This window comes from Stegostoma tigrinum, chromosome 11 (genome assembly GCF_030684315.1).
Source record: "Stegostoma tigrinum isolate sSteTig4 chromosome 11, sSteTig4.hap1, whole genome shotgun sequence".
Classification (NCBI taxonomy): Eukaryota; Metazoa; Chordata; class Chondrichthyes; order Orectolobiformes; family Stegostomatidae; genus Stegostoma; species Stegostoma tigrinum.
The window spans coordinates 72581736-72605418 of NC_081364.1; the positions used below are offsets into that span (position 1 = coordinate 72581736).

At 45.1% G+C, this 23683-nt stretch overlaps 1 long non-coding RNA gene across 4 annotated transcripts; it reads left to right on the forward strand.

Moving 5' to 3' along the window:
• The first annotated feature begins 1899 nt into the window (after positions 1-1899).
• LOC132210128 (uncharacterized) lies at positions 1900-19417 on the forward strand. Of its 4 annotated transcripts, none has more exons than XR_009446332.1 (5): positions 1900-2091; positions 3782-3937; positions 7543-7643; positions 13545-17061; positions 18873-19417. It is a non-coding gene; the product is annotated as an uncharacterized LOC132210128 (long non-coding RNA). The 4 variants fall into 4 exon arrangements; XR_009446333.1 differs by lacking the exon at positions 18873-19417 and having other exon boundaries at positions 13545-14708; positions 16907-17735; XR_009446334.1 differs by lacking the exon at positions 18873-19417 and adding an exon at positions 6126-6380 and having other exon boundaries at positions 13545-14723.
• The last annotated feature ends 4266 nt before the right edge of the window (positions 19418-23683 follow it).

Here is a 23683-nt window from a genome sequence, read left to right on the forward strand (position 1 = left end):
AAATGATCGTGAAGGATTAGTGATGTTTTCCAAAAGAACAATTTAAATGTTTTCACATTTTTGATTCAATCCAATGATCTGACATATTACACAAGGTTGTCACAAAACAATATTTGATACCAGGCACTTATTAGGACAAGTGACCCAAAACTGGCCAATGAAGTAGGTTTCAAGGAATATCCTGAACAAACAAAGGGACTTTGAAAACCAGCGATGTTTAGGGAGTAAATTCAAGAGTTTATGGCCTTGGAAACTGAGGCCATGAAAAAGGTGGGAAAGTTAAAGCCAGAAATCCACAGGAGGTTGGAAGTCAGGGAGAACAAATATCTTGACGGAAAAATCAAAAGAACAGTAGATGCTTGAAAGTAGTAACACAAACAGAAATTCATGAAAAACTCAGCATATCTGGCAGTGCTTGTGGAGAGAGAACAGCATTATTGTTTTGTGTCCAGTGACCCTTCTTCAGATATATCTCAGAGGGTTTTGCAGCTGGAGGCACCATCAAAAGAAGGTTTGATGACAAAATTTCAAAATAAGGATATGAATTTCAATACCTTGGTGCTTTGCCACCCAGCAAATGTGTATGTTAATGAACACAGGATGGCAAAACCCGAAGATGTTGAAATTGGTGAGAGTAAACACACAGGCAGTAGATTTTTGGGTCATTTCAAGATTTCAGGGCAGTAGAATTAAGAAGCCGGCCGGGAGTGTGTTTGGGGAGTTAAGTCGAGAGGTAACAAAGGAATGGATGAGAGTTTCAGCAACAGATGAACTGAGATGTTGTTGAGGTTGAAATTATACGTGGTCTTTGTGGTAATGGGCGTGGGGGTGAGAAATGTGGTTGGAAGCTCATCTTGGGGTGAAATATTGCACCATGAGTGTGAGCAGTGTGTTACCAGCCATTTACCAGGGGCAGGGATGGAGTCAGTGGTGAGGAAGTGGAGTTTGGCTGCCAGCCTGGACTGACATTTAGCATTGTCGATTTAAATGTGATCTACACCCCTTTTCAAACAGGAATGGACTTGGCAGAAGAACTGATTTATGAACCAGCTGTCAGCCTTATTGAGACAAAGTGTGGAGAAGTTTATCTGTTATGAAGTAAACTATAGTGACAACTCAGACAGCTATTTCCAGTTGAATGTGGGTTATACTGCTAGTGTCAATAACTAGCAGTGAAACGACTTATTGAAGTTTTTGCAGCCTCGGTCTTCAAACTGTTTCCTCCGTCTTGGGCTTTTACCTTCTGATTCTCCTTGTTTTCTATTGCACAGACCTTTCTTAAGAATCTCCTTTATGCTTGTTCTTTTTTGATTAACCTCCTTCTCTGCCCAATCACAGTTCATATGAACAACACTCACCTCACTTCACCACGTGGTGTTCTTCATGTTCATAATATTCTCTTTACATCTTACCTGAGGACTGTTATACCTGTACTTATTATCCTTATTTCACCGCCATTTCCCTATTCGCTGACAGAGCGGCATCAAGAGCTATCTTTAGCTTTGAGCTGCAGGAAGCCTTTTCAATCGCGACTTATTAAAAAATAACAAAAGAACTGGGATGTTGTAAATCAGGAACAAGAACAAAGTTGCTGGAAAAGCTCAGCAGGTCTGGCAGCATCTGTGAAGGTAAAAAGACAGAGTTAACGTTTCGGGTGCAGTGCCCCTTCCTCAGAGCGACTTATAAAGCCCCAGGATCGTTAATGTAACAATCATTCTCATCCAGTTCTCAGGCTCATTTATCAATGACAACAGAAAGCACTGCGCATGCTACAGGTCACAATGGCGTCTGGTTGATTGATGTCAGGGTGGGACCAATAGGAATACAGGGTTGGCGTGCATGATCGGGCGGACGTCTCTGCCCTTCTAACCAATCGGAATGAAGAGGGGGCTGGCTCAGTGCAAACCACGTGATCATCCACAAGAGCAGTGCAGGTTCGCTGAGATAAGTAGGAACTGCCGCTGACGGAGATTCCGAGACACTGAGGTGTAGAGCTGGGTGAATATAACAGGCCAAGAAGTATCAGAGGAGTAGGAAAGCTGACGTTTTGTGCCTGGTCCCTTCGCTGAGACTAAGGTTTGTGCAATTGAGGTAAGAGCAGGACCCGGTGAAGAAGGCAAAACAGCAGAAAGCGGGAGGGACGTGATATTCTTATGGGCTTGGGAGTGCACGTCGGAAAACCCACATTTGAAACTCCCAGGCTCACGTTTGCAGAAAATAAATCAACGCCTCAGATAGTGATAGGCCCGTGTGACCGCCACCATCTTTATTGGGGGCAATGATCCGTGGGGCGCATGCGCGGCAGCGTTGAAACTTTGGGGGCGGAGGTGAAGTTGGGCGCATGCGCAGCTCTCTCTGGCTGAAAGTGACAGAACGAGGTGTGGGGCTGGAGCAACACAGCAGGACAGGCAGCATCAGAGGAGCAGGAAAGCTGGCGTTTTCGGGCCCACACCCGTCTGAAATGGGGAAGGGGAAGGGGATACTGAAATAAATAGGGAGAGACGGGGAAGCAGGTGGAGAGGAGACACAAATTAAAGAGGTGGGGATGGAGCAGGGAAAGGTGAGTGTAGGCAGGGAGGGGATAGGTCAGTCAAGGGAGGCTGAACAAGGGGGTGGGATGAGGTTAGCAGGTAGGAAATGGGGGTGTGGCTTGATATGAGAGGAGGGGATAGGTGAGAGGAAGAACGGGTTAGTGAGGTGAGGAATGAGCTGGGCTGGTGTTGGACTGCGCTTGGGCCAGGGGAGGTTTTGAAGCTTGTGAAATCCACATTGACAGCATTGGGCTGCAGGGTTCCAAAGCAGAATATGAGTTGCTGATCCTGCAACCTTTGGGTGGCATCGTTATCGTGTTGTAGGAGGCCCATGATGGACATGTTGCCGGTGGAATGGTACTGCAAGGTGCAGTTGTTTATTGCAAACTGAGTGTAAATATTCTGCAAAGCAGTCCCCAAGCCTCCGCTTGGTTTCCCTGATGTAGAGGAGGCCACAACAGGTACAGCAGAGGCAGTATACCACATTAGCACCTGCATTCCCCATGCACACGGCCTAAAAGCCCGATGCTTTTTCTTGCCCTGCAGGTGTGACCGGTTCCCCTCCACTGACCCCCATGTATGACTAACTGATCTCGTCCTCACCCTCAACAACTTCTCTTTCAACTCCTCCCAACTCCTACAGACAAAGGGAGTGGCCATGAGTACCTGCATGGGCCCAAGCTATGCCTGCCTCTGTCGGTTATGTGGAACAATTTCTCTTCCATACCTACACTAGCCCCGAATCCCACCTCTTCCTCCAGTTCATGGATGACTGTATCGGCACTCCCTGCGTTTTAAGTCTGGACCCTTCTTCAGAAATGAAATGAAATGAAATTACGCAGAGCAAATTCAAACCAAGAGAAATGTTTGTTTCTTCTGGATTTCTTTCCCGGAGTGTGGGATCATAGCAGCTCGCACTGCTAACTTAGTTCTGTGCTTCCTGGTCAGATCTTTGTCGGTGTCTAATCTCTTCAGTCTCTAATGATGGATATATTTGATCTCTGTTTCGTATTTCACTGTTATTTTCTGATACCGATTGGAACTGAATATTCCACTGCTGTCCACCCCCTAACTGTGTGCTGCTCTCTTACCAGATTAATTTTTGAATGGCATCTTTCAAAGTCACGCAATATTTTCCCAGAAAGAGAGTGCATTTTTCTTCCATTTCAGACCACCAAATTCTACAGCTTTTTTATTCTGTCGTTCATTTTTGCACTTCTGCAACATTTACTCTGTTTCTCCTGCCACAGATACCAGCGATCGTTGCCAAAGCCCTGTTACCTGTGGAGAAGGTCATGTTTAACTTTCCTGTGCTGCTGCAGTTCGTATGATGAAGGTGCTCCCACAATTGTGGTCATTTGAGAAGTTACAGATCATTCATCTAGCGATACTGAAGAGCTGATGGTGTATGTCCAAATCAACAAACTATATGTATTTTTATCTAGTTTATAATTTCACAAAAATATTATCAAGAAACTTTTGATGTAAGGCCTATTAGGTTAGGTGACCAGAAACATTACCAAATTCACAGGTTTTCATGACTATCTAAAAGAAGGAGAACAAACCTGAGAGGTTTATCATAGGAATTCCAGACCATGTTGCCTGCCAACTGTAGAAACAGCCTCCAGTAGTGAAGCAATGATTAAACACATTTACAATTCATTTACTTTCAGACTCCAACAGAGTCTCAAAGGTTGTGTGGTGCAGGGAAACAGGGATAATCACGGCTCGGAATTAAATCACGGGTGAGAATTTTAAATTGTTGCTCATAAATAGGTGCCTTTGTGGGTCAGGGAGTACAGCAGTGATGAGTGAACAGGTTTTGGTACAAATGAACATGTGTGCAGCAGGATTTTATGTATTCTTGAGATTACAGGGGCGTTGAATGTGGGAGGTCAACTGGGAGTGAGTTTGCATAGTTAAATCTAGAGGTAACGCAGAACTACATGAGAGGTTCAGCAGATGAGCTGAAACTAAGGTGTCATTGTCACTGAAGTGGAACGAAATGGTTTTTGTGCAGGACTCTGCTGTTGCCTTCACCTCACTTCAGGAATTCACATGTTTGTGAATTTGTGGATGAAGTCTGTAATAAGATCAGGAACTGAGTGCCTGGCGTGCCCCAAACTGGCTGTCACTGAGCAGGTTACTGCTGAGTAAGTGCTTAATACCGCTGTTGTCAACACCTTCCATCACTTCTCCGATGATAGAGAGTAGATTGCTTGAGGGGAAATTGGTCGGGTTGGATTTGCTTTGTATTTTTGTGCTGAACAGACCTGGGCAGTTTTCCAAATTGTCAGTAGATGCCAGTGCTGTAGCAGTACTGAAACAGTTTGGCTTGGCAGGGAGCAAGCTGTACAGCACAAGTCATCGGTACTGTTGCCAGGGCCCATAATCTTTGCTGCACTATTCCTCCACTTATTAATATCATTTGAAATGAATCAGATTGGATGAAAACAGCTCACATCTGTGATCTTGCGGACCTCTGGAGAAGGCTGAGATTTATCATACAATTGGCACTTCTGGCTGAATATTCCTGCAAATGCAGCAGCCTTGTCTTGTGTGTGGATAGGTTGGGCTCCTCTGTCAGTAAGGATGGGGATTTTTTGGCATGCTTCCTCCAGTTTAATTGCCCATCACCATTCGCTACTGGGTGTGGCAGAACTACAGAGCTTAGATCTGATCTACTGGCTCTGGGATGGCTCAGCTCTCACTCTTGCTGCTTATGCTATTTGGCATGCAGATCGTCCTGTTGGGAAGTTTAACCAGGTTGGCACCTTATTTTTAGCTATGCCTGATGCTGCTCTTGGCATGCCCTCCTATACTATCCATTCAATAGGTGTGGTTCCCCTGGATTAATGGTAATGGTTGAGTGCGAAATATGTTGGCCCCTGAGGTTTCAGATTGTGCTGGAAAGTTCTGCTGTTGATGCCCCACAAAGCTTCATAGATGTTTGGTTTTGAGCCCCTGTATCTGTTCCAAGTCTGTCCCATTTACCCGATGTTAGTGCCACTCAACACAATGGAGGGCATTATCAAGTTTAAGATGAGGCTTCGTCTCCACAGGACTGTGCGGTGGTTGCTGTTATCAATCTTGTCACAGACAGATGCATCTGCAGCTGGGAAATTCGTGACAATGAGATCTGCTATGTTTTTCCCTTCTGTTGGTTGTGGCAGCACCTGCTTCAGTCCCACCCAAGTAGTGTTTTTTTCCCTTTAGGATCCAACCAGCCTGACTGGTAATCCTGCTGTGAACTACTCATAGGGGGCATTGAGTACACTTATTGCCACTTACACTCTGTGCTTACACCAATTGCTGTTCAACATGGAGGTTTTATGAAAATTCTCTCTTGGGATGTGGAAGCCGTTGGCTGACCAGCATTTATTGCCCATCCCTAATTCCCCTTAAGGCAGTTAAGAGTCAACCACATTGCTGTGGGTTTGCAGTTACCTGTCAAGCAGATCAGGTAAGGATGGCAGATTTCCTTCCCGAAAGCACATAAGCGAACCCAAATAATCAGCAATGGTTTCATGTTCATTGTTCGGCTATTAATTCCACATCATTATTTAATTCAAATTCCACCATTTGCCATGGCAGGATTCGAACCCAGGTCCCCGGAATGGTGTCTGGGTCTCTGGATTAATAATCTGGCGATAATACTGTTTATCAACTGAGGGAGGATGGTCCATGGCATTCAACAGGAGCCATGAGTCTTCCAGGCGTCAGAGTCAATGTCGTATTCCCAGGTCAATTACTGCGATCAGAATAGCACTGTGCTGCCATGTCTGTCCTGCTCCTGGGACAGGCCTTCACTACGGACCTTGATGGTGGTGTGTGTCACTTGTCTATAAGGTAGATTCTAAGCATATGATGCTGTTCCTTGCCTAGTCTTTGAGCCATCGCTCCAAATTTTGCCACTCACCCCCGATATTAGTGAGGAGGAGTTTATGGAATCGATAGGGCTGATTTCTGCAGTTGTCTTTCCTTGTGCCTTGGCAGATGCCAAGCGGGCCACCCAGCTTCATTCCTTTGTTGAGACTTTGCATTGATTTGTAACTGAGTGGCTTGCTGAGTTTAGCAAATTTCTTTCCCTGAAGGACGTCAGGTTTTTTTCTTTTTCTGCCATTAGCAATGGTACCATGGCAACAGTTGATTCTTAATTCCAGTTTTTTTTATTGAATTCAAAGTCCACCATCTGCTGAGATGGGGTTCAAAACCGGACTTCTGTTGTGCATTTTAATATTCTGGATAAAAGTTAATTCATCAGGTTTGTTCCTTCAGTTTTGAATATCTCTAACACAGGCATTGTTTTTTTTTGCAAACCATTGTCCATCATCCTGTCTCCTCCTTCCTCTCCTCCAACAACAAGTGAGGGAGACACATAGAAACTCCATGTCACTCAGATTGAGACAATCCTAATCAGATGCCTCTGCTGCTTCCCTCTCTTCCATTAACCCACCAAACCAAATTGCCATGCACTTTGCTCGTCGTTTGAGTCCCAAACTTTCATCTTTCTCCAGTCTTGTGTGAAGCCTTATCAGAGCTCGTCTTAATCCTTTGCCCTATTCCTGCGAAACCACAAACATTCTAAGCCTCCCTTATTTCTCCTCCTTCTCCTCCTCCTTGCCTCTTCCCCCCCATGCCAGTTCAGACATTGTCCTTGTTCTGTCTGCTCCTCTTTTCTGGTGATGTCCATCTCATCCATTCTGTTAAAAACCAATATTTGACGTCACTGTCATTGGAAAATCCCACTGCATCTCTTTCTCTTTCCTGTCACTAAACCTTGGCCATTCTTTGCCATGTGTCGAAGACCTACAGTTCTGGTTAGTGACATGAAGTCCCAAGGTTTAAATTCCTAGAAACCCGAATAGATTTCCCTCTGAAACGATGACTGACCTCCACAAGGGAGAATGTGTAATAGGGACAATGCACAGTCATCTTCGGCCAGGATGAGGGGATGTTGTGAATTTCTACCCGGACTGACAGTGATGGATGTTATGAATTTGTGTTACAGGATATTACAAGTGGACTTTCAGGTGGGGAAACTCAATAATTGTAACCCCAAACTCTGACAGAGTTCCTCACTTCATCAACATCTGGATATTTGCATTGTGTGTGAGTATTGTGTTCCTGCTAATTTCTCATTTGCCGTCTATTTTTTTTTGTCTTAAATCACCCCATTCTCTCAATAGATTGTCCCTAAAATTTTCAATATATGTCCTGTATTGTTTTTATGATCAGTCATGTGTACATTTTATCATGCTAAAGTGTTTCATTTGTAAACACCTCTATCAATGGTCCCCTCAAAATACTTTGTTACAAGGAGAGCAATCTCAGTTTCTCCAAGCACCTGATTCCTCAATGACTGTTGGCTGTCTGTAAGGCACTCGTCTGGATTGTGTTGGAACATTTTCCACTTCCCTGCATTAGTACAACCCCAACACTATTTGAAAAAGTGAACATCCTCCAGATGAAGCACTGTGTCAGAGTGGTGTCCCATCCACCACATTCAACATTCCCCTCTACACCACCGAGGCAAAGTGGCATCACTGTGTCAAAGGTAAAGTCACCACTGCCCTACCTGACCATAGGGCTGGTTTAACCTGAAGATTACTGCACCCCAGGCGAGGGGAGAGGTTGAGAAGGAGAGTCCATCTATCATAGATGGATATTCTCTATGTACCAGCAACCTCCAAGTCACATGAAAGAAAAATTTTAAAAATAAACAGTCCTAACCATGCAACTAAAAACCCTCTTCCTACAAACCATTCTGTTAAATCTCCTCTGCCCCCTATCCGGGTCCCTCCCGTCCTTCACAGTGTGTGGGGGATCTTTGGTTTGCACAGACTCAGCTCGTCTCTGTTCCTGCCTGTGATGTCATCATGCTGTGACAATGGCACTGAACCTCACTGTCTGTGAGGGTGGTAGGCACAGAGATCCTCATAGCGTTTCAGGCATATATAGATGCCCACTTGTGATGCCAACGCAGACAAATGTATGGGCCAAGTGCTGGAAAATTAGATTAGAGTAGTTAGGTGGTGGTTTTTAACTGGCAGAGGCTGGATGGGCCACAGAGCCCTTTTCTGTACTGTCGATTCAGAGACACTTCACAGAGAAGATGCCAAGCAATAGTTCAAGCAATTTTTTCCCCTCTCAGGAAAGGAGATGTTAGAATAGATGACTCATAATTGGTTAATGTTTTTGGGAAACGAGTGAGGTATAGAGATGAAGCGGTTTACCAGGAAATTCTGGAGCTTGAATCCCAGGAATTTGCAAGTGCCACCATCAAGTGGAGGAATAAAAATGGGGCATCATCATTAGGACTGTATTAGAGGAAGGGACATATTGAGATTTGTGAGGCTGGAGAATATTAGAGACGGGAAGGGTTCTGAGACTGTCGAAGATTTCAAAAATAGGGAAAAGTGTGGGATTGGAGGAAGTCAGAGAAATGTTGAGGATTGAGAGGCTGGAGGAGACCTCAAACAAAGGGAGGTTTGTCAGGTTAAAGGCAATTACACAGCTAAGGAAGTTTATACGGGCTGGAGGAATTTACACAGATAGGAGAGTGTTGAGGCTGGAGGAGACTGGAGATAGGAGGCTTGAGAGACTGGAGGAATCTACAGAGACCGTGAGAGATCTGAGGCTAGAGGGGGATTCCAACAATCGGCAGGTCATGAGGCTGGAGAGAGATTCCAGTGATAGGAAAGGTGGTAAGGCTCGAAGGTGGAGCCTGCAATCGTGCAGGCTGAAGGGTCATTCTCATGATAGGGAGGGTAGTGAGGATTGAGATATGATTCCTGCGATAGGGAGTGTGGTGAGGCTGTAGGGTGGATTATCAAATAAGCGGCACAGTGGTGCACTTACAGCACACAGAGTGCAGTAGTGAGAGAGAGTGGTTCACTGCCACTTTCTCTAAATCAAATAAAAATGGACAATCAATATTAGTCTGGGCAGCAAAGACCACGTCCCATAAGTAAATTACAATTTTGATGGGTGATAATGGGAACTGCAGATGATGGAGCATCCGCGATAACAAAGTGTGGAGCTGAATGAACACAGCAGGCCAAGCAGCAAATGTTGTGTTCACTCAGCTCCACACTTCGTTATCTATAATTATGATGGGTTTCTGGTTTGGAGAGAGCTAACAGAAGCACGGATGATTCTCCTTTGGGCTAATTAGCAATGATTTAGTTTAGTAGGTTTATTTCCCGGATATTAGTTTGCAGAGAGACAAAAATTATTAACATTGTGACAATGTTTGGTAACTGCAGAATACAACATTCAGATAATTGGCAAATAATGCAGGGTGAAAACTTGAAGGTTACTTGACTCAGCAAGTTCCCAGAATCTGCAACAGTCTGTGTGGCAGCCAGATGCAGATTCAGTAGTTATTCTCAAAGATTTGGGATTTAACTTTTCAAGGTACGATCAAGAGGGCCATGGACAAATGGCAGGGAATTGGGTCAGATTTGCAGCACCTCTAGAATGAGAGTGAAGCTTTTGTCAGGGTTCCAGAATTCCAGTAAAGTTAGATCACATGTGATTCAGGAAGAGCTTGCTAATTGGAAACAAAATTGGTTTAGTTTTTGGAGAGAACGCGGTGCTGGAGGATTTTTTCAGAGTGGAGTTCTGTGACCAGCGTGTTCCACAGCAATCGGTACAGGGTCCACTTATGTTTCTCATTTACACGAACAATTTGGATGAGAATTTAAGGGACAAGATTAGTAAGTTTGCAGATTATACTGAATTGGTGGTATAGTGGTTAGTGAAGGTTATCTGAGATGACGGTGACATGTTAATCATTTGGGTCAATGGGTTGAGGAGAAGATGAAGCTCAATTTGAATAAATGTGAAATATTGTATTTTGGTAAAATGAACAAGGGTAGGAATTACACAACTGATGGTTGCACCCAGGGTAGAGTTGTGGAACAGAGAAATGCTGAGATTCACTGCATAATTCTTCGAACTTTATGGAGACAGGCCAACAGGGTGGTTAGTAAATTGTGATGCATACTTTCCTTCATTGCTCAGACCTTTGAGTATAGGAGTTGGGATGTTATGTTGAGGTTGTACAGGACATTGTTGAGGCTTCATTTGAGGTATTGCGTGCAGTTCTGGTCGCCCTGTTACAGGAAGGACATGATTATTATTAAACTGGAGACAGGTCAGAAAAGACTTGCTGGGATGTTACCAGGAATGGAGGGCTCGATTATCAAAATAGACTGCCAAAGCTTGAACTTTTCTCACTGGAGCATAGGAGGTTACAGGGTGACCTTACAGATGTTCAGAAAAAACATGAGGGGCACAGATTATGCAAATATTAAGGGGTTTTTTCCCCTAGGTTGGGTGATTAAGACAAGGGGACATGTAAGGTGAGAGGAGAAAGACATATTTAAAAACGACATGAGGGACAATTTTTCTTTTACATTGTGGTTCATGTGTGAAACGAACTTTCAGAGGAGGTGGTGGATGCGGGCACAGTCGCATTGTTTAAAAGACATTTGAATTAGGACATATATAAGAAAGGTTTAGAGGAATATGTGCCAGATACAGATAGATGGGATCAGTTTAAATATAAAAGTTGTATATTTAATATACATTTCTAAATTGGAGTAAGGCCAACTTTGACATTATTGGGCAAGAACTTCCAAACGATGATCGGGAGAGGTAATATGCAGGTAAAGGAATGCTTGGAAAGTGGAAGGCCTTCGAAAATGAAATAGGGAGAGTCCAGAGACAGTATGTTCCTTCTCATGTGAAGGGCAAGGCTGGTAAATGTAGGGGCTATTGGACGACTGAAGAAATTGAGGCTGTGGTCAAGAAAAAGAAGGCAGCGCATGTCAGGTCATGACAGCAGGAACTGGGTCAATCCCTCGAAGTATAAGGGCAGTTGGAGTATACTCAAGGGAAATGAGAATGGCAACAAGGAGCCATCTTTGGCAAATAGGGTTAAGGGTAATCCCAAGAGATTCTGACACTTCATTTGGGACAAAAAAACAACGAGGGAGAAAACAGGGCCTTTTTAAAGATCAACATGGCTGTCTATGTGTGGAACTGCAGACTGAGATGCGAATGAGTCTTTCACATTAGTATTTACTGCAGAGAAGGATATGGAAGCAAGAGAACTTGGACACATAAATAATGAGTTGTGAGAAGTGTCCATATTACAGAGGCCTGGGTGCTGGACGTCTTAAAATGCATAAAGGTGGATAGGTCCCTGGCACCTGATCAGGTGTTATCCACAAACTGTGAGAAGCTGGGGAAGAGAGACCTGGGTTTGATTCCAGCCTCGGGCGACTGTCTGTGTGGAGTTTGCACATTCTCCCTGTGTCTGCGTGGGTTTCCTCCGGGTTCTCCGGTTTCCTCCCACAGTCCAAAGATGTGCAGGTTAAGTGGATTGGTCATGCTAAATTGCCTGTAGTGTTTAGGGGTGTGTGGGTTATAGGTGGATGGGTCCGGGTGGGATGCTTCAAGGGACAGTGTGGACTTCTTCGGCCGAAGGGCCTGTTTCCACACTGTCGGGAATCTAATCTAATCTAATTACTAGGCCCCTTGCTGAGATATCTGCATCACTGAGACACTGGGGAAGTGTCAGAAGTTGGGGTGGCTAATCTGGTGCCATTCTTAAAGGAAAAGCCAGAGGACCATCGACCATTGAGCCTGATGTCAGTGGTGGGTAAATTGCTGGAGGGGATTCTGAGGGACAGGGCTTGCATGTGTTTAGAGAAGCAAAGACTGATTATGGATAGTCAACGTGGCTTTGTGAGTGGGAAATCTTGAGTAACTAACTTGATTGAGTTTTTTGAGGAAGTGACAAAGAATGTTGAAGAAGACAAAACAATGGACGTTTTCGATATGGGCTTCAGCAAGGCATTCACCAAAACTCCACATGACGGACAGGTTAGCAAGATGAGATCAAGTGGAATCCAGGGAGACTGAGCTATTTGAAACAAAATTGGCTTGAAGGTAGGAAACAGGATCGTGGTGGGTGTGTTGTATTTTTTTCAGTCTGGAGGACTATTAACAGCAGTGTGCTGCAACGATTGGTGCTGGCTTCACTGCTTTTTATCATTGATACAACTCATGTGGAATGCATATTGGAGGAATGGTTAGTAAGTGTGCAGATGACGCAAATTGTTTATGCAGTAAACAGCAAAGAAGGTTGTCTCCAAGGACAATCGGATCTTAATCAGATGGGTCGAATGGCCCAGGAGTGATAGAAATCAGTTTAGTTTGGATAAATGAGTGCTTTTGCATTATGGTAATGAAAATCACGGCAGGGCTGAAACACTTATTGATGAGGCCCTGGGGACTGTTACGCAACAGCGACTCCTTGAGGTGCACGTGCACAGTTCCTTGAAGGTGGATTGCAGGTACAGAAGGTACTGAAGATGATATTTACTATGCTTGCATTAATTGGTCAGTGCATTGAGTGTAGGAGTTGGGAGGTCATGTTATAGGCTGAACAAGGCATTGATTATGCTGCATTTGGAATACTGTGTTCAGTTCTGGTCTCCCTGCTATAGGAATGATGCAGTTAAACTTAGCAGGGTGCAGGAAAGATTTAGAAGGATGTTGGAAGTTTTGAGCTGCAGGGAGAGGCCGAATATGCTGGGGCTATTTTCCCTGGAGCATTGAAGGCTGAGAGGTTACCTTAGAGGTTAATAAAATTATGGTGGGCATGGAGTGAGTAGCCAAGGTTGTTGACCTGGGGTTGGGGAGACTGGAACTAAACACATTGGTTTAAGCTGAGAAGGAAATTTTTTTAAGGGAAAGTGGGTGGTGCCTGTGTAGAATGACCTGCCAGAGGAACTGGTGGAAGCTGGTACAATTATGACATTTAAAAGGCATCTGGATGGGTATGTCAATAGGTTGGGTTTAGAGGAATATGGGTCAATTGCTTGCAAATGGGATTAGATTAATTTGGGACATAGGGTCAGCATGGACAACTGGGATGAAAGGGATTGGTTTGTGCTGTACAACTCTGACTAAGCATTTTTTTTGTTTTCATTTCAGATTTCCACAATTTTACTTCTGCACTGTTCTTAACCTTTTGATCCCTCTGAAATACTGAGTTACAATGCCTGCCCTTCCTCCCTGGCTCTCCCACCTCTCTTTGAGCAGTTTTGTGCAAATACTGACTGGATCCCTTGCCTGGAGGATATTTATTTCAATTTGTCCTAATGATGATCCAGCACATTTCCCAAGTGTCGCTCCATAAATGTCCAGAGGATTTCTCGATTTCACAATCTGTGGTTGTTCTTCTGGTTCCTCACTCACTGCACTTGCTTTCTGTTTGAAAGCTTAGTCTGCAATTGGAGAATACAAACAGGTCCACATCCAGCTCTGACAGTCACTTTGTTTATCACAAACCAGTTACCTCAGGATTTTGAACATTGGAGGAAAAAGCAGCATTCACACTGGGGAGAAATGCACATGGTCTGTAAAGAGTCTGTGAAGATTCATCTGAAATGTCCGAGCACCAGCGCAGTGACACTGGAGAGAGACTGTGGAAATGTGCAGATTGCAGGAATGAATTTTTTAATCCGTCCCAGCTAGAAACTGACCACCAGAGTCACACTGGAGAGAAACCATTCACCTGCTCTGATTGTGGAATGGGATTCACTCAGTCCTCTAACCTGCTTAAACACCAGTGAGTTCGCACTGTAGAGAAACCATTTGCATGCTTGAAATGTGGGAAAGCATTCACTCAGACATCTCAACCGCTGATGCACGAGCGAATTCACACTGGAGAGAGACCGTTGGCCTGTTCTGTGTGAGGGAAAGGCTTTGCTGACTCGAATTGCCCGCTGATCCACCAGCGACTTCACTCTGGGGAGTGACCATTCGTCTGCTCCCAGTGTGGGAAGGGATTCACTTGCTCACCTAACCTACAGAGCGTTCACACTGGGGAGAAACCATTCACCTGCTCTAAATCTGTGAAAGCATTCACTTGGTCACCCTACCTGCTTGTGTTCCAGCAGGTTCACACTGGGGAGAACCCATTCATGAGCTCTGACTGGGGAAAGCATTCACTCAGTTATCCAAACTGTTAACACACCAGTGAGTTCACAAAGAAGCACAGTTGAAGGATTTTGCTGTCACTCTCACTATCAAGTGAACCGTGTTTTTGGGCTGTATTTACTGATGTTACTGATCCCTGCTCAATTAAAAGTACAGGTATTGTGGATAAAATGTTAATATCAGTTGTGTATCTGTCAGGTAGAGTTTGGAAATAGTCACGTTATCACGACACATTGACACATTCTCACTGACTAAAGACGAGCCGCCCGCACAGTATGTGAAAAGGGATTTCCTGGTTCATCCGGACTGGTGAACGAGCAGCAAATTTCTGAGTAACTGTGAAGTCGGTTTTTGATTCTGCAGTTAGCTATATCCAAACCATGCTTTTTGGGCTTGCTTCTGGAGATCATAGAATCCCTCCAGTCTGGAAGCAGACCATTTAGCCCATCGAGTTCCCAATGAACTTAGAGTGTCCTACCCAGACCCTGCCTGCGTGGGTTTCCTCCAGGTGCTCTAGTTTCCCACAGTCCAAAAATGTGCAAATTCGGTAGAATGACAATGCTAAATTGCCCATAGTGTCTTGTGTGCAAAATGCAGGGTAGGGTGTGAGACTGGGTGAGATGCTGTTTGGAGGGTTGATAATGGACTGAATGGCCATCTTCCACACTGTAGGGATTCTATGTTGATCGAAATGGCCCTTTATTTGTTGTGTCTGGTCAATATGTTTGCACACCTTCTACAATTATGGATTCTATTGCTCTCCACAGACATCTTTCAACTACTAATAGATATTTGTTTATTGGAAACAATCAAAGGAAAGTTTTAAATCCAACAAAAGATTGGGATGAGTCATGTTCTATATCCCTGATAGCCGATTGCAAAAATGCAATGAAACCTGGTGACCTGTCCATGGGGAATGCAGTCTCTTCAGATCTTTACCAGGTGTCCATAGCAGTGACAGATCTTGTGATGAATACAAAAAGCTAGACATTGTGTGATATCTAGTATATATTTCCTATTTAGTCTGCTGTCCATTACTCCACATGTCAAGTTTGTTTTCGGAGACCCTCACGGACTTGCTGCAATCACAAGACACTGACCTGTTTAGAAAAACACAAATCCTTTTATTACCAAGCAAGTACAAGCTGTGGAGAATCACTGTACTCAACCCGGCACAGAGAGCAGAGTCTCGCAAGTAATTCTCCCCAAGCAGCAGACAGTGCCCGCTTATTATACTTTACAAAAGCCACGATACTGAAAATGACTTCACAATTTATAATGGCATGATGCATAAAACAATTACTACAACAGACAAAAATAGGATACCAAGCAATTATTACATCAAGAACATAAAAGACCAGCTTATAGTATCGATTGCTAGTGAAGTAGCTGCTAATGGCAGGAGGCGATTTTGAGTTGTTGTCGAGGACGGATTGTGATTTCAAGTTGCCAGTGTGTCTGACTAGAACAAAGTCAGTGCCCTGGCCCCTTTGCCAGTGACAGAAGTTACATGCTTTAGAGGTTTCACACCCTTACAAATTTTCCCCACCTAACCCTATTTGAAACAGTTTGATTCTAGTTTCAATTCAGACAGGAAGCTTAAGACAGTGTCTGCATACCGATGTGTGAGAAGAAAAGGAGTGAAAAAAGCTTTACGCTGAATTCCTAGCTGGGCAGGAAACTTCAGGGTAGTGCCTGCATACCGATGTGTAGGTAGATAAGAGTTTACTTCTGTAAATTAAAGTCTTTTATCTGCATTTGATTTCTATACAGAGACTTTAATTTATAGAAGTATATAAATCAATGGGCTGTCATCACATTAACATCTCACTCAGAGACTGAGATACGGTCTGGTGACCTAGATTTGAATCACACCATTCCAGATGGTGGAATTTGAGTTTTTTTTTAAATCTAGAAATAAGAATCTAATGATGACCATGAATCTGTTGTCAGTCAGAAAAACCCATCTGTTCACCTCTGTCCTTTAGGGAAGAAAACTTCCATTTTTATCCAGTGATATCAAGATTCCATGAATGATTGATTTTTTTTTAACAAAAAAAAACTCCTGCAAATACAGTTATCTCTGTCTTAATTTATTTAGCAACCGACAGTTCAAACTGGTTGATGGTCACTTTCACTTCTAATCAAGTTGTGGCCGTTTCATGATTGAAATTTTTAAAAATGCATGAAAGGAACCACAGTTGTTCTCGTAGGAACAATGCATGCTCTGACATGTTTGAAAAAAATACTTCATCTCACTTATCAGCCACATATCAAAGCTGACCAGATCCTGATGCAGTGAACCATGAAAGTGAAATTCTTCACCGTCTTATCTACTTGTGTTGCGATTTCAGGGAGCGATGGACTTGAACCTCCCAATCTCCTGAACACCTTTGAGAATTTCATCAAACTGACGCCCAGTGGCAGGAATGGACAGGGTCAGCTTGGATTGATGCTCATAATTCAGGCTCAACAAATCTACTGGACCATTTTGGGAATGAAATTAGTGGTGAGTGTGGCCACCTCTCTGTACTGTAGTGATACAGATCCCCTGATCCCGATTGTCTCAAATGGCTGACTGACAGTGTCGAAGTCCCTGGGCTGATATCGAATGATTCCTTGGCCATGCTGTGTCAGGATCTCCTGACTGAATACTATTCCCCCTTGCCCTGACTGAGAACTGTTTCCCTGAGAATTTGAGACGTGCCCATTTGGTCGAAACACATGTGTTTGTTGCCACAGGTGCTGACCACCCCTTGACTGACTGCTGGTAATAACAATGCTAAGCTGCCTGGCTTATGCCTGCGATAAACACCAGGCAAGACAGGAGCACTGTGAGGCATTAAGTTCTAGTTGAAACATCAAAGTGCAAAAATGTCAATGAAGGGCAGAGATATTGCGGCATAACTCCTGTCAGGTGCTGAAAAGCTTGTAGAGTTCTTAGAGCAAGAATGTACTTTGTGGACAGGCAATTCTGCATCTTGATTTAGCATTTTTATTTAACTCTGGCTCATTTTGCTAGATTTGTAAATATCTCTCGGTCTGGCTAATGTGAGAATTGGCTTTCGGAGTAATGTGCCACTGACTGTCATTCACAGTTGTATCTCGCATCAGTGAATTGGTAATCTGATTAAGCTCACAGGCCTTGGCATGAGAAAAATAAAGCAGTCACATGCACACTTGTTTGATTAGTTGCTCTGCACTCAAATGAAAAACGTGTGTTGTACATGCCATATCCTTTCCTGGCTCAGTGTTTCCAAAATCTGTAGTTCAATACATCCCAAGTCATCATCAAAGTCAACACTAGTGAATACTTCGATGGCTTCATTTTTTTTTTTCTGAAATGCTATTTGTAATGAGGTAGTGTTGGCAGGCGATTTGCTTTTACTTCTGATGCCATGTGTGGATATTTGGGGATGGTGTTGGTGGGAAGGTGCGGCATTACCAGGGATGAGGCACTAACATTCAGAGCAAGTGTTGAACATGCAAAAAAGGACAGATTAACAGTTACCTTGGAACAAGCATATTTGGAGAAAGTTGGGTGAGAGCACTGAGAGAAAGCACTTTGGTGGCATGGTGGCTCCATGGTGAGCACTGCTGCCTCACAACACCAGGATCCGTGTTCGAGTACAGCCTTGGGCGACTGCCTGTGTGGAGTTTGCACATTCTCCCTGTGTCTGTGTGGGTTTCATCAGGATGCTGCCACAATCCAAAGATGTGCTGGTTAGGTGGATTGGCCATGTTAAATTGCCTGTAATGTTTAGGGAGGCGTAGATTAGGTGGGTTGTAGGTCTGGCTGGGATGCTCTGAGTTTTGGTGTGGAATTGTCAGGCTGAAGGGCCTGTTGAGCAGATGCTGGAGAATCCGAGATAACAAGGTGTAGAGCTGGATGAACACGGCAGGAAGGCTGACATCTCATGCCTAGACCCTTCCTCAAGTTTTGATTAGACTGTTTTTAGAATTGGTTCAAAGAGACTATAACCAGTTTGGAAATACAGCAAATGGCACAAGCTCCTACTCCTTACTCCAACAATCAGTTTAACATAGGGCCTTAAAAATAAAGGACACATCAGATATTAAAACTGACAAGACACACTGAAGTCAACTAAGTAGGCCAAAAAACAAGGCCCTTATAGTGCTGGACTACCTTAAGTCCCAGTTACCTTCCATATTTTCCATCAGCCTGACTGGGTGCAAAGACTTGTAAATCACTGCTGTCAGTTTTTACTGTTCCCAAACTCCTGGGCTTCCTGACCAGGGCAAACAGTCAGTTTACACCAACACTTTTTCAGCACCTTTTCTATAAATCTCTCTTCGCAGTGAATGTAGATCATCGGAAAGGTACCAATCAGATGAGACAGGGCAGAGCTGACGTCACTAACAAGCCTCGTCAACCAGTTCCATGACTACCGGAGGGTCAGTGAGATTGCAGCAACAATCGGTACAGAACCGCACATTCAGAGAATGTCCCAGCACAGGGGAAGGTGCTTCAGCCTGTCACTGTCTGCATCAGCGATAATGTGAACTGCAGATGCTGGAGAATCCAAGATAATAAAGTGTGAAGCTGGATGAACACAGCAGGCCAAGCAGCATCTCGGGAGCACAAAAGCTGGTGTTTCGGGCCTAGACCCTTCATCAGAAAAGGGGGATGGGGAGAGTGTTATGGAATAAATAGGGAGAGAGGGGGAGACGGACTGAAGATGGATAGAGGAGAAGATAGTTGTCTGTTGGTTTGTTCGCCGAGTTTGGCAAATGAATTGCAAACGTTTCGTCTCCAGTCGAGAAGACATCATCAGTGCGTAGCTGCTGCTGCGTACGAGAAGATAGGTGGAGAGGAGGCAGGCCGGTCAAAGAGGCGGGGATGGAGCCAGTAAAGGTGAGTGTAGGTGGGGAGGTAGGTAGGGGATAGGTCAGTCAGGGTGGACGGACTGGTCAAGGGGTCGAGATGAGGTTTGTAGGTAGGAGATGGGGGTGCGGCTTGAGGTGGGAGGAGGGGACAGGTGAGAGGAAGAACAGGTTAGGGAGGCGGGGACAAGCTGGGCTGGTTTTGGTATGCAGTGGCGGAAGGGGAGATTTTGAAGCTTGTGAAATACACATTGATACCATTGGGCTACAGGGTTCCCAAGCAGAATATGAGTTGCTATTCCTGTAACCTTCAGGTGGCATCGTTGTGGCATTGCAGGATGCCCGGGATGGACATGTCATTTGCAGAATGAGAGGGGGAGTTGTTTAGTGTGAACCGAGCATGGGTGATCTGCAGACTTGTCCCCAAGCCTCCGCTTGGTTTCTCCGATGCAGCAGAGCCACAACGGGAACAGCGGATGCAGTATACCGTATAAGCAGATGTGCGGCCTGGGATTGAGATGATGAGGGAGGAGTAGGGGAAGATGGAGCACTTTCTGCGGTTGCAGGGAAAAGTGCCAGGTGTGGTGAGGCTGGAGGAGAGTGTGGAGCGGACCAGAGAGTCACGGAGAGAGTAGTCCATCCGGAAGGCAGATAAGGGTGGGGACGGGGTGTGAGGGATGAGTTGCGCAAAATGTGGGAGACACGGTCGAGGGAGTTCTCGACCACTGTGTCGGGGGAGGTTGCAGTCCTTGAAAAACGAGGACATCTGAGATGTACAGGGTGTGGAATTCCTCATCCTGGGAGCAGATCTGGCGCAATTGGGAATAGGGGATGGCATTTTTGCAGGAAGGTGGGTGGGAGGAGGTGTATTCCAGGTAGTTTTGGGAGTCAGTGGGCTTGAAATGGATATTAGCTTCTAGGTTGTTGCCGGAGATGGAGACAGAGAGGTCCAGGAAGGAGGGAGAGGCGTTAGAGATGGTCCAGGTGAAATTAAGGGTGGGGTGGAAGGTGTCAGTGAAGTGAATGAACTGTTTGAGCTCCTCGTGGATGCAGGAGGCGGCGTTGATGTAGTCATCACTGTCATGGAGGAAGAGGTGGAATTTAGGGCCTGTGAAAGTATGGAAGAGGGATTGTTCCACATAACTTACAAAGAAGGAGGCACAGCTTGGGTCCATGCAGGTACCCATGGCCACCCCCTTTGTCTGTAGGTAGTGGGAGGAATTGAAAGAGAAGTTGTTGAGAGTGAGGAAGAGTTCAGCAAGGCGGATGAGGGTGTCAGCGGAGGGGGACTGGTTGGGCCTGCGGGAGAGGAAGAAGCGGATGACCTTTCGGCCATCTGTATTGGGAATGCGGCTTCATAGGGACTGGATGTCCATGGTAAAGATGAGGTGTTGGGGACTGGGGAATTGTAAGTTTTGTAGGAGATGGAGAGAATGGGTTGTGTCACAGATGTAGGTAGGGAGATCCTGGGCGAAATGTGAAAAAATGAATTCCAGTGAGGTGGAGATCCGTTTGGTGGGGCAGGAGCTGGCAGAGATAATGGGTCAGCCAGGGCAGGCAGGTTTGTGGATTTTGGGAAGGAGATAGAAACAGCCGTTGCAGGGTTGGGGAATGATGAGGTTGGAGGCTGGGGGTGGGAGGTCACCTGAGGTGATGAGGTTGTGGATTGTTTGGGAGATGATGGTTTGGTGGTCGGTTGTGGGGTCATGATTAAGGGGGCAGTAGGAGGTGGTGTTGGAGAGTTGGCACGTAACCTCAGCGATGTAGAGGTCAGTGTGCCATACTGCAACTGCGCCTCCCTTGTCCATGGGTTTTATGGTGAGGTTGGGATGGGAGCAGAGGGCTGTACGTTCTGCAGGAAAGAGGTTGGAGTGAGTGCGAGGGGTGTAGAAGTCTGAGAGAGGGAGGCTCTGAGCTTGGGTAGGCTGGAGTGTATTGCCTGGAGTTGCCGTCGCACTGCTGCGAGTGTGTGTTTCAGGAGTCGCAGGGAAAGATGCTTCTGAAGTGTCTTAATGTTCTGGATGTAGATATTGTCACATCTGGGGAAAAATTGGGAAGGCTTGAATGTGGACTGTAGTCCAATGGGGATGATCTGGTTCCTTAGGAAGGTACTAAGAAAGGTAACGTGGCTGTAGTACCTGGTTTGCTGCAGGACATGGTCGAGCAGTCTCAAGGCCGAATAGGGCAGTTTTTGGCCACTTTTCCCGGGTAATGGTGAGACTGCATTAGGCTGTGGGCACGATGAAATCGGAAGCCATCCAGAGATGATTGACTGAAGTGATTCCTTTGAGAAGTATTTATCTTCAGAGGAAATCATGACCAGACTGGCCCTGGATTTATTGCACTTTAGGCGAATGACACATGATCTTACATAGAACATAGAACAGTACAGCACAGAAACAGGCCCTTCAGCCCACAATGTTGTGCCGACCATTGATCCTCATGTATGCACCCTCAAATTTCTGTGACCATATACATGTCCAGCAGTCTCTTAAATGACCCCAATGACCTTGCTTCCACAACTGCTGCTGGCAACGCATTCCATGCTCTCACAACTCTCTGCGTAAAGAACCTGCCTCTGACATCCCCTCTATACTTTCCACCAACCAGCTTAAAACTATGACCCCTCGTGCTAGCCATTTCTGCCCTGGGAAATAGTCTCTGGCTATCAACTCTATCTATGCCTCTCATTATCTTGTATACCTCAATCAGGTCCCCTCTCCTCCTCCTTTTCTCCAATGAAAAGAGACCGAGCTCAGTCAACTTCTCTTCATAAGATAAGCCCTCCAGTCCAGGCAGCATCCTGGTAAACCTCCTCTGAACCCTCTCCAAAGCATCCACATCTTTCCTATAATAGGGCGCCCAGAACTGGACGCAGTATTCCAAGTGCGGTCTAACCAAAGTTTTATAGAGCTGCAACAAGATCTCACGACTCTTAAACTCAATCCCCCTGTTAATGAAAGCCAAAACACCATATGCTTTCTTAACAACCCTGTCCACTTGGGTGGCCATTTTAAGGGATCTATGTATCTGCACACCAAGATCCCTCTGTTCCTCCACGCTGCCAAGAATCCTATCCTTAATCCTGTACTCAGCTTTCAAATTCGACCTTCCAAAATGCATCACCTCGCATTTATCCAGGTTGAACTCCATCTGCCACCTCTCAGCCCATCTCTGCATCCTGTCAATGTCCCGCTGCAGCCTACAACAGCCCTCTACACTGTCAACGACACCTCCGACCTTTGTGTCGTCTGCAAACTTGCTGACCCATCCTTCAATTCCCTCGTCCAAGTCATTAATAAAAATTACAAACAGTAGAAGCCCAAGGACAGAGCCCTGTGGAACTCCACTCACCACTGACTTCCAGGCAGAATATTTTCCTTCTACTACCACTCGCTGTCTTCTGTTGGCCAGCCAATTCTGTATCCAAGCAGCTAAGTTCCCCTGTATCCCATTCCTCCTGACCTTCTGAATAAGCCTACCATGGGGAACCTTATCAAATGCCTTACTGAAGTCCATATACACCACATCCACAGCTCGACCCTCATCAACCTTTCTAGTCACATCCTCAAAAAACTCGATAAGGTTTGTAAGGCACGACCTACCCCTCACAAAGCCGTGTTGACTGTATTTGATCAAGCCATGCTCTTCCAGATGGTCATAAATCTTATCCCTCAGAATCCTTTCTAACACCTTGCAGACGACAGACGTGAGACTTACCGGTCTATAGTTGCCGGGGATTTCCCTATTTCCTTTCTTGAAGAGAGGAATTACATTTGCCTCTCTCCAGTCCTCAGGTACGACTCCAGTGGAGAGCAAGGATGCAAAGATCTTCGCAAGTGGCGAAGCAATTGCATTTCTCGCTTCCCAAAGCAGCCGAGGACAAATCTGATCCGGGCCTGTTTGAACGCAAAATATTCCGAGCAGTCTTTTCAAGTTGAATGCTGAAACAATATTTCTATTTGTGCACGAGATTACCACCAGTGGATGGACTGTAAAACTGGACAATATCTCAGTGAGACAATGGTGACTTGTTTATTTTACCCTTTCAAAGGATTGTGTGTTTATGGAAGTCTTTCCAGAGCGAGATGGAGGATAAGTTATTGAATATTCGTAAGGGAGTGGCAGACAGATTCATGACTCAGAATAACACACCAATTTTAGCAGGGGTGGAGAGGAACGGTTATTTGAGGCCACATCATTCAAGAGCTCACCACATGGCGAACTTGGTTTGATTTTTCTAATCACTTACTCCTGATCCAAGTTTTCACATTGCGATGAAGGCG